This window comes from Alexandromys fortis, unplaced genomic scaffold (genome assembly GCF_014885135.2).
Source record: "Alexandromys fortis isolate MF-2015 unplaced genomic scaffold, M_Fortis_MF-2015_v1.1 scaffold_372, whole genome shotgun sequence".
NCBI lineage: Eukaryota > Metazoa > Chordata > Mammalia > Rodentia > Cricetidae > Alexandromys > Alexandromys fortis.
In genome coordinates, this window is record NW_026068255.1 from 683,625 (window position 1) to 695,188 (window position 11,564).

Sequence of the window (11,564 nt, forward strand, 5' to 3'; positions counted from 1 at the left end):
TGGCCCTTAGCCTCTGATCTTTGTTGAATGTGAATTCCCTGGGCTAGGGGGAGGCTTTGCCATACTAGCATTGTAGACTATGAACTTAGAATGTTGTTGCCTCATGTTTTGTAATTGAAAATTGCTTTAAACACCAAATCCTGCCTCTGCTGCTCAGTGCTGGGTCCATGTGTTGACCCTGCATTTCTGTGATAAATCCTCCTCTTATTTTCTTGTATCAGGTATTTCAGTATTTTATTGGGAATTTTTTCATCGATGTTCATGAGCGAGATTGGTTTGGAATTTCCTATCTTGGTGGCTTTTTTTTTTTTTTGTTTTTGTATCATGGTAACATTGTTTCTTCATAGCAAGCTTTGCAATGACTCTTCTGTTTCCATTATGCAACACACCTTAAGGAGTTTATGTATCAGCTCTTTGGAATTTCTGGTAAAATTTCTGGTCAAATAATTGGTCCTGTGCTTTACTTTGGAGTTTTTTTTACGACTTCTTATATTTCCTTACTGCCTCATGGTCTATTTACATTGTTCCCCTGGTCTTATTGAATTTTGTTATTTACCTATAAACAGGTTCATTTCTTTTTACATTCTCTAACTTTGTTTCATATAGGCCTTTGTAGTAATACCTAATTATTTCTGAATATCCTCAGTGTCTGTTATGTCCCCCATTTCATTTCTTATCCTGTTAATTTGCGTGTTCTCTTTCTGTACCATTTATTTATTTATTTATTTATTTATTATTTATTTATGTATCATTTTATTCATTTCTTCCACCTTCCATTATCTTCCCAAGGAATTTTTGGCCCTTTACCCAGGATTACTGTCATTTGCGGTTCCTCGGCACACAGTTCATAAAACGCAAAAAGACAGACAAATCTGAGAATCAAGGCTCCCTCCTGGAGTCCTCAGTCTGCCCGGGTCCCCAACCCGGAGAAGAGGTCGAAAGCTCAGGGTTCTTCCAAGTTGACCCACCAGGATTTGATGCCCCGGGGCTCGGGGACAGCTGGTCCTCCCATTTACCACCTCCACAGCGGGTGGTCAGGCTGAGGCTTTTTGTCTCCCTGCAGGCCCTCCTCCACCACCAGGGCTGGTGGACAGGGAAAACATTCCAGGAGGCTAAAGATGCTCGAGGTGGACTGGCTGGCGGTTCTGCACTCTGCTTGGAGGCAGCGCTGGCCGCCGGCTTTTCTTGCCTGTTACCTGGGCGGGCTTCGGCTGCTGTCCGCTCGGGCACTTGCAGGAAACTTGGAGTGTCCAGGTCGAAGCACTTCGCATAGCCCCAAAGTTTCGAGCAGCGGATTAGGCGATTGAAATGTTCTTGGCGGAGATCACTGGGCGCGTCCATCGAAGGGCAGAGCGCGGGTGCCTCGGGCGTGGCTGGGGCAGGGTTTTAACCTGATGCAGCCGCCAAGGCAAGCACAAGCTGCTCCAGAGAAGCAGGTTCCAGGGAGTGGCCCGCAGGTGGCTGAGGAGGCTGGTAGCTGGTGTCATGAGGGACACTGCTAGCTGCATCAGGCTGGAACTCCAGACTCTGGGCTGGCCTGGGCGGGGACCAGGCAGAGCTGGTCATAGAATGCCACTGAGTCACCACTCAGACTGTTGGATGGCCGGATTCTCCAGGCCCTTCAGTCCCGGGGAAGGGCTGCCGCGCGCCCCGCCCGGTGGACAGAGAGGGGAACTGCAGCTTTCCTCCCCGGGGACCAGTAGAATCCCAAGGATGCTGGGTAGCAGGGCAGCAACCTGGAGGTGCTCAGGAACCAGAACCCAAGTGCGGGAAGCCTTCCCCGCCCTCTTTCTCTTTTGCCACCTGGGCACACTGCGATTCCTGCCTCCTCGCGGCCCGCGGAGTTCATGTCGCTCGGTCGCCCAGCCTTGTCCCGGGCCTGTGCTTCAGACTGTCCACGGCCCTGCCGCCAGTGCATGGCGAGGCCAGGGGCCCCAGCAGCACCGGTGTCCGCGGCGCCAGCTTTCCAGGCACCAGGTCCAGGGCAGATGGCCGGGGTTTGGCAAGGTTGCAGAAGGAGAGGGCACGCAGACACAGCGGGGAGAACTACGGGGTCCCCCACCTCGGTTTCTGTAGCGTGGTTGAACAGGGAGGCCCCCCGCACTGCCAAGCAGGGAGGAGGACAGAGTATCCATGGAGCAGCCGTGGGGAGCGCCCACTGCGGGGACCCTGCGGCCCAAAGAGCCCTTGGGCCAGGGGAATATCGCCCCTCCTCAATGGGGAGGTCTGTGATCAGGGCGCCGGGCCCCGCCACCGGGAACCCGCGGACCTGTTCCAATACCTTCCGTGGTCTCTTCACGCGGCCCTTGCAGAGACTGGACTCCTGGGTAGCGTCCCTGTTTGTCGCGCCACCCTCATCGCTGAGGCAGGGGCAAACAAAGTGGCCGGACCCCCGGCCCGCCTCCCGGTGCCGGTGCCCAGCGGCCAGGATGGTGCTTTCTGCCCTCTTGGCTTCTTTCTGTACATTTTTATTACTTTTGATAGCTGCTTGTCAATCTTGTGTTTACTTGCGGCGAACTCCCTGACCAGCAGGAAAGAACAGCCACCAGACGAGGATTCTTCTCAAATCACGCTTTATTGGAGCCTCTTGGTTGAAGGGAGAGCAGAAAGCAAGGGGCCTAGAGCTCTGAGCTGTAGCTGCTTATATAGGGAGTCTGCCTAACAACCTTTGCTACTTTGATACTTTAACTGCTTTTCTGGAGACCCACCAGCAGGAAAGAAAGCAGGGGAACATCCCTGTCAATTACAGACCACAAGGAAGTTTCCCTGCCGGTCAGGGGAAGTGTGGGCAGCTAGATCACAACTCATCCTGTTTTATGGTGGAAGAACTGCAACCTTTATTATGGTATCAAGCGAGTCCGGGGCCAAATGCCATCTTGTAATGGCAGCCACTCAAATTGGCTCCCAGCATTTACTCAAATAAACAGTTCTTTGTTTTATTGATTTATTTGGGTTTTTTTTTCCCTGTGTTTATATTTTGTTTGTTTTAGTCCTCCGTTAGATAATTTCCAGCATTCTACTTCTGGGTAAGAATGCTTTTTTTTTTTTCTTTAGCTTTCAGCTGTGCTGTTATGTGTCTAATGTGTTCTTTCTCTGTTTTTGTGATGTGGGCACTTAGTATGATGAATTTTCCTATTAGCGCCGCTTTTGTTTGGTTATGTTGTGTTTTTATTTTTGTTGAATTTAGGGAAGACTTTAATTTCTTTCTTCATTTCTTCCCTGACCCAGGAATGGTTTAGTAGGTGACTGTTCTGTTTCCATGAGTTTGTTGGCTTTCTGTTGTTATAATTGTTGTTATACTCTAACTTTAATCCATTGTGATCTGGTAATGCTCATGTGCTTTGCTCATGTGCAAATTTTTTAAAAATATTTATTTATATGTTTATTTATTATAGATGTCGTTTCCGTGCTTTGGAAGAGCAGGCAATGTTTTTAACCAGTCAGCCATCTCTCCAGCAATTCCCACCCACTCTCGCTGTTTTTTATTTTTATTTGTTTAGATTTTCAAGACATGGTTTTTCTGTAGCTTTTGGTTCCTGTCCTGAAAGTATCTCTTGTAGACCATGCCTGCCTTGAACACTCAGATATTCGCCTCCCTCTGCAAATTTTTTTTTGTGGCATATTAGGTTTACTTTGTTACCAAGTATGTGATCAATTTTTGAGAAGGTACCATGAGATGCTGAGAGGGTATGTGCTTTACTGTTAGGGTTGAATGTTCTACAGATGGATGTTATGTCTATTTATTTCATTATCTCCTTTATTTCTCTTATTTCTCTGTTATGTTTCTGTCTTGTTGACCTGTCCATTGTTGAGAGGAGTGCTGCAGTCCCCTACTATTAGTGTGGTTTGAGGCACACATTGATTTCTAGTAATGTGGGTGCTTTTATATTTCTGAAATTTATGTTTGGTATTGATACTTCATCCTCATGAAATATTCGTGCTATGAGTATAAAGTATTAGACCTTTTTCCTTTGCTGCTCTTACTATTCTTTCTTAATATTGTATCTTTTGTTTTGATTATTATGAGTTTTTTTTTTTTGTTTCACTCTATTTGGTGTTCTGTATGCTTCTTGTACCTTAATAGGAATATCATTTTTTAGTTTGGGAAAGATTTGTTCTCTAGTTTTGTTGAATCCATTTCCTCCATTTCAGTTTTTAAGTCTTGAACTCTTTCCATTACCAGTTTGATTGCTTTTTCTTTTTTTCCTTTACCAGGGTATCTTTTGATTTTTCATTTTTTCAAAGTTGTTGTTAATCTTCTCATCCATTTGTTCAAAGTTGTTTTTCACATTCTGTTTGATGTTCCCTATCTTTTTTATACTTTAACGTTTGAAGTCTATTTCTTCTACTTCCTCTGTATTAGGGTGTTCTCATTCTCCTGTAATATATTCGCTGGATTCTCATACTTTCATGCTGTCTATCACATTGTTGGAGGCATTCTTATATAAACATATACGCATCTGTACAAATCCTGTTAGGAGGCTGCTTTGTACGAACTTTTCTATGGCTACCTGTGTGCTTGTTGTTTTTTCTTGGTCTGCCTTCTCTTAGTTTTCTTAGCTCTGTATTCTTTTACATCCATTCCACCCTGGAATAGACTGTGGTGGTGTACCCCAACACACTGCAGATGGATAGGATTCCTTGATGGCAAGCAGGGATGGGATAAGTAGAGAAATTCAGTAGCCAGGGAGAAGCCCCTCTGAATGGTAGGTGAGTTTTGGGGAATTTGGGGTTTTTGTCCTGTGTTCCCAGGGCAGGACACTCACCCCTCCTGAGGGATGGTACTTCTGTTATCACAGACAAAAGGGCATGCTTGTTTGGGTGCATGCTCAGTGTGACAAAGAAACTACTTCAACAGTTTCCCCCAGTCCCCTTGCATTTTTTATTATAAAGTTTTTATTTCCTCACTTTGAAGCAGACTAGTTGGCAATCATAACTCATAATAAGAATATAAAAATGTAGGTTCCAGAAATGGAAAAGTAGAGGTAAAGAAATATATGGTTGTAACCCTAGGAGAATGAGAGCATACTGTTATCAGCTTTCTCTGTAGATTAAGGTCATATGAGACTCCCATCTGTCTTTGCTGTGAATACTGTTCTTTAATAACAAATCTGTTTCAGATAGTGACTTTCTAGTGTTCCAAACAGTTGGGAAATTGAAAGTCAATGTTGGTAGAAAGAAGGCAGAGTCCGAGAAAAGCAATGTAGCTTGTCTTGAGACAGATGCTGGAACTTTACAAGGGAAGACAATATACAGATTAATGGAGATGGGTTTAATTTATGATGTGGGTTAGCCAGAAATATGCTTAAGACATTGTTCAATGAGTATTCCAAGTAATATGGTTTCTGTTTTAATATTTAGGTCTGAGCATCTGGGAACAAACAAACAGGCTCCCTACCATATCCATCCAGTCCTCAGAGAAGGTAAGGCGCATTGCTTTTGGTAGAGTCCATGCAACTCCCTTCTATATCTCTGTTGAACAAGGTGTCCATTCAAGGAGCATATCTTCACAAAAAGCCAGTACAAGGGGCTGGAGAGACCAGCACCGCCTGCTCTTCCAGAGGTCCTGATTTCAATTCCCAACAACCACATGTTGGCTCACAATTATCTGAAATGGAAATCTGGCATCCTCTTCTGGCATGTGGGCATACATGCATGCAGAATGTTGTATACATAATAAATCTTTAGAAAAAAGAGAAATCCTCAGGGTTGCCCATTGGTCCCAATTTAAAAAAAAGCCAGTACAAGCAGTAGAGATAAATCCTGGTGCCGCTGCCAGGGGCTTATCAGTCTGCCCAAAATATACTACTGTCAACAACATTCAGACGGCCTAGTTTCCTTCCCAGTATGGCTTTCAGCCATTTGATATTCTTCAGTTGAGACATCTGTTTAGTTTCATATTCAATTTTCAGTTTGGTTATATGTAATTTTTTATTTTGATCTTTTCATGTCTAATTTCTTGATCTCTATATATTTTTGAGATTCAGTTGTACTTTAGTTTTGTGCATGTAGATAGATATGTATCTGGTTTCATTCCCCTACTCTTTTATAACTGGTAGAGTCTGAAGAACTGAGCTCAAAGGCCATTCCTCAATCCAGGGTTCTGATTCAGGCATAACATTTGAAATATGTGCAGAGAAAGTTTGCTTTCATCTAAGCTTGGGTTGTAAAACAACTGTTTCCCAGCTTTATCACATCTGCCCCAGGAGGAGACTGCACTTTGAGCCAGTTTTGTGTCTCCACAATTTCATATTTTTTTTTATTTTTACTTGAATTAAAAAGGAATTTTAACCATAAAGTATGTAATTATTATGTTTAGTCATACCACTGGAGGTATGAAGGATGCTTTGTAAGAATCCCTTATGATCTAATCCTGCCAATTTGTCATCAAAAATTTGTGCAGCGTTCAAGGGTTATGATTTGTCAAAAGTCCCATGTAAGTCATCATTGAATTGATCATGTAAGTTATCATTGAAAGATTGAGCAGAGGCATTGCCTAAAAGATAAGCTGGAATATCATTCCATTCCTGTAAAGAATCATTATAACCCAAATCAGTAATACAGATAGTGGTTCAATTCCAATCACCACACAAATTAATTTGTTCCTGCACCGATACAATTTTTTTTTCAGCAAACCTGTAGTTTGCTTTAGTACATCATTCTCTGTCCAAAGTCTAGCATATATTTTAACTTTCTGAGACTAGTTTATGAGAATATGCCATTGCTATACAGAGTGTTTTGTCTGCAAGGATGTATGTAAATCAATACCAGCCACATTAGCAGCAGCAGCAGCAGCAGCAGCAACAAGGTCAGGAATTACAGCTATTACTAACTCTAAAATAAACTTTGTTCTTTTCAATATCTTATTGAGTAATTCAACAAAAATATGATCGAGAAAACTTTTGAGCCCAAGAATGACCTAAGTTTACAGGCAGCTAAATTTGTGTATGTTGCTCTAGTATCATGAGTGATGATGAGGATTAAACTGAAAAGGGGAATTAGTGCATGACTGCAATTGCTAATCATTAAAACTAATTCCATCGCTATAATTGCTTCTTTCAAATAAAAATACGTATGGTAGCGGCACAGAGGCAGTAACATTATTACTTCTAAATAAGGTAAATATATAAGTAGAAGTGGATACTTCTGTTCCAACTAATGATCCATGAAAAACCTGAACAGATTTTACGATGATCCATTTATTTTGAATAATTTTCCAAATTTGCTGAAAGAAATTTTCCAAATTATTGGCTGATATTTTAAAGTATAATATTTAAAATCTGTACATAGAGGATATGCAAGTTCATAATTTTCTTTATTATTATCCCGTGTCTCATTAATGGACTTTGCTCAGAGTCTTTGGGGATGATTGCCAGATTTTCCCATTTTATTACCAGGTTGTGACCACTGCTGAAACCCCATTGAAAACCAAGGACCATTTCCAAATCGTATTGGCTCCCTTTTATCCATATAAGTAAAATTTAGTCCAATTATTCCAAGGAGGAGTAAGGATACTGGGAGTGGCATAAGCTAACCCATCATCATCTACCCAAAAGACAGGCTGAAATATTGGTAGGTTAGGGACATGAGCCCATTTACTGACATCTGATCCCCGAACTGAAGTCACAGATAGCAGAGCGCTCAGGGCCAGAAAATGTTGTTCAGCCATAACAGGTATTCTGGAATGCTGGACAATAATCTGAACCTAAGCTGCCATAGAATTCACCTGACCCTATGTCGGTTAGGATGAGTAGACCTATGTCATCAAGGTAGCTTCCATAGAGAGAATTGTGCTATGAGCAATACTAGAATGTCATGCTTGAAAAGTGCCATCTTTTCAAACATATGTGTTTTGTGTAAAATCATTCAAGGAGAAATACATCTTGAGCTAAATGCCTCTATGATATTAATAGTAACCAATAATAATACGTAACCAATAATAATACTTTAAATGGAATGTTAGGTTTTATTCTACTCTGAAAATCCTTTCTCATGGGACCATGGGCTAAGTTTAGTTCTATCAGCAATTGTAGAAAGAGATCAAGGGCTATATAACTCCTGATGCCATTGACAAATAAGCCAAATATTAGATTTTTTTATACATGGCCCTTATTTGTGCAGCTGGCACTACTTCCTGTTATGACACAGCGGCCAGTTATTTTCATTTGCTTTTCTTTGTAAATAGTAAAACTCGTAAACCATATATACCAGAAATATACACAGTCCCACACTCAAATGTAACTTGTTTTGTTGTATTTTCAGGACATGGCTTCCTTGTGAAGCCCTCACTGTCCTGTAATTCTCTCTGGAGACTAGGTATGCCTCAAACTCAGAACTCAGAAATCGGGCCTGCCTCTGCCCAAATTCTGGGATTAAAGGCACGCACCACCACCACACAGCAAATGCAATTCTTAATAATTAAAAACAAAAACTGAAGCCAGGTACGGTGACAGATACTTTTAATCTCAGCCGGGAGGCAGAGGCTGAGGAACTGGATCTCTGTGAGATCAAGATCACTCTGGTCCATAGAGTGAGTTCCAGGACAGCTGTAGCTATGTGCAAGCAAAGCCTGTCTTGAAAACAAACAACAAAACCCAAAGGTTGGGCACAATGGTGCACACCTTTAATTCCAGCATTTGGGAGGCAGATGCTGGTAGATCTGTGCGAGTTTGAGGCCAGCCAGGTCTAAACAGAGATCCTAGCTCAAAAAATTAGTTATATTAATTAATTATATTATTTATATTGTATAATATTTATAATATTAATTATAAATTGTTTGCTAGGCCAAGCAATTTATAATTTATATAAGCTTCTGTGTGCTTTGAGACTGAACAGCTGCAGGACTGGGAAAGACAAACTTCCATCTATGCTCCTCTTAGTATTTTGTGTGTGTGTGTGTGTGTTTGTGTTTCCAATACATAGTTCCTCTGTGCATCTTTGGCTGTCCTTGAACTCATTTTGTAGACCAGGCTGGTCTCAACTCAACAGGGATTCACCTACCTCTGCCTCTCAAGCGTTAGGATTAAAGGTGTGCACCACCATGCTTAACCTCCTAATATTTTTAATAAGCCTCCAATTCTGCTTCTTACTACCTAGCTCTGGAATTATTTTCTGAAGCCATAAATCTTGGGTTTTCCTGATTTGAGGTCCCTAAAACATTTAGGGGGCCTGTCTCTTCAGGGTGCTGTAGGTGACAGGAGAGTTGTTCTCTGTCCCTTATCACTGCAGAGAAAACGGTAGTTTCAAGCCAAGAGCACTTAAGGTCCAGCTATCTCTCCTCACAAGCACTCAGTTTCAAAGGTGAGGGGGCCAGAGGTCAACCATCAAACAGAACAGGATTCATAGTTGTCTCACTGTAGAGAATTCAAGCCTAAGAATCGTCTCAGAGATAGAGAAGGTGTGCTAAGAGCCCCAGGAAAAAGTCAATCTTGCCAGACATATATGCTAAAGAACCAGGGGGGAAAGCTCAAGATAGCCTCAAACTGGTGGCCATCCTACTGTTTCAACCTTAGAGTGCTGAGACTTCAGGTGTCAGCCACTATGCCCCAGGCTGGGAACCTGAGTCAAAGGTGGACGCAGGTCGCCATCTCGTGTTGAATCAGCGGAAGTGTCCACTGTCTCAGGGAAATCAAACTGACATTTTGGAAGGGCAGTCACCAGGTCTTCACAGTTTGTGGATGAAAAGAAAAAAAGTCTCGAAACAGGCAACTGGAGAAAATACGAGAGCTGGGGAAACAAGAAATGCAGCACAGCACTAAAGAGTCAACATCTAGGGGCTGGAGAGATGGCCCAGTGGTTAAGAGCACTGATTGCTCTTCCAGAGGTCCTGAGTTCAATTCCCAGCAACCACATGGTGCCTCACAGCCATCTGTGATGAGACCTAGCACTCCCTTCTGGCTTGCGGGCATGGAATAAATGCAGTAGACATAATAAATAAAAAAAATTTTTTTTAAAAAAAGAAAAAACCCTTCCTAACTTTTACTCTTTATGGTCCCTGTTCTGGTCACTATGGTCCCTGTTCTGGTCACGCTTTTCAACATCTGGTGCGTTGTGTTCCCTTGGTATGGTTGTCTTGTAAATCAGTACACAGGGATGCATAGTATGAACAACTGCACAATAAGATTCATTTAGTATTGCTTTTTATACATATTAAGAAATATCTCAACTCTGAAACATTTCTGTACTCACCTACGTTTTCATGAGAAGCTCTTGCCTCTCCTTCCCAGAAAAAAAATACCTCAATTAATCATTAATAAAAGTGAAAACAAGTACATAGATACAATGCAAAAACTGTACATAAGCAAAGCACTCCTTTGTAGAGTGAGCAACTGAGTTCAAAAACCAAATCTTTAACCATGGTATAGATTCTGAGAGAACATTTGAGAAATAGGCAGAGTTGGCTTTCATCTATGCTTGTTTTCTCATGCAACCATTTCCCAACTTTGTCTTATCTGTCCCACGAGGAGCCTGCACTCTAAGCTAGTTTGTGCCTCCATAATTTCCTACTTTTAAATTTTTTCAGTAATTGGATTTTTATTCATAAAGTATGTAAATTTTCAGCATTTGTTTGAAAGTAACTGATACATAATCAAAACTAGAAGAGCACAACAATGTTTACAAGAAGCATGCCACCAGAGGAATGAGGAATACTTTCTACAAATCCCTAGCATACAATTTGTCCATATTGTCCTGTCACTTTGTCATCAGAAATGTGTGCAGTGGTAGAGGCATCTGAATCAGGAAATGATTAGGAAAACTAAATTCTATAGCATCATGTAAATGATCAATGAGAGATCAAGGAGTGGCATTGCCCAAAAGATAAGCATGAATAACCTTCCATTCCTTTAAAAATTCACTATAAGCTTAATCACTAATGCCAAAAGTGGTCGAATTCCAATCACAAATCAAAGTAATGTGTCTTTGCACAGATGAATATTTCTTTCCCAAACATCCCACAGATTTCTTAAGCACATCAATCTCTGCCTGAAGTTGAGTATCTATTTGAGCTTGCTGAGTCCAGTTCCTGAGAATCTTTATACCGTTGCCCCACCTGACACAGAAGCAACAGCAATAAGGTTATGAATTACTGCTATTACTAATTCTAACATGCACTTTGTTCTTTTCAATATCTTATTAAAGAATTCTACAAGATTATGATCTAGAGGATTTTGAGCCCAAGACTGACCTAGATTTACAGACAGCCAAATATGTGTATGTTGCTGTAGTATCATGAGGGATGATGAGGATTAAACTAAACAGGAATTAATACATGAATACAATTGAAAATCATAACTACTAATTTCAGTATTGAAAGTGATGCTTCCAACTAAAAATACATATATTAGTGGTACACAGGTAGTAACATTAGTATTTCTGAGTGAGGTAAATGAATAAGTAGAAGCGGGTACTGCTGTACCAACAAAAGAGCCATTAAAAACCTGAACAGGTTTTGAGGCAGCTATGCTCTTCCAAATTTGGATCTGTATTGCAGTAGCGGCTGTGTAGAAGGCAATCAATGTCAGAAAATGGCTTCCTGTTAACTTCTTATTCTTGGCTTGATTCAT

The 11,564-nt window shown here is 41.4% G+C and overlaps 1 pseudogene; it reads right to left on the reverse strand.

Annotated features, from left to right (window-relative positions):
* Window positions 1-817: 817 nt before the first annotated feature.
* Window positions 818-11,564, reverse strand: LOC126494258 (elongin BC and Polycomb repressive complex 2-associated protein-like; annotated as a pseudogene).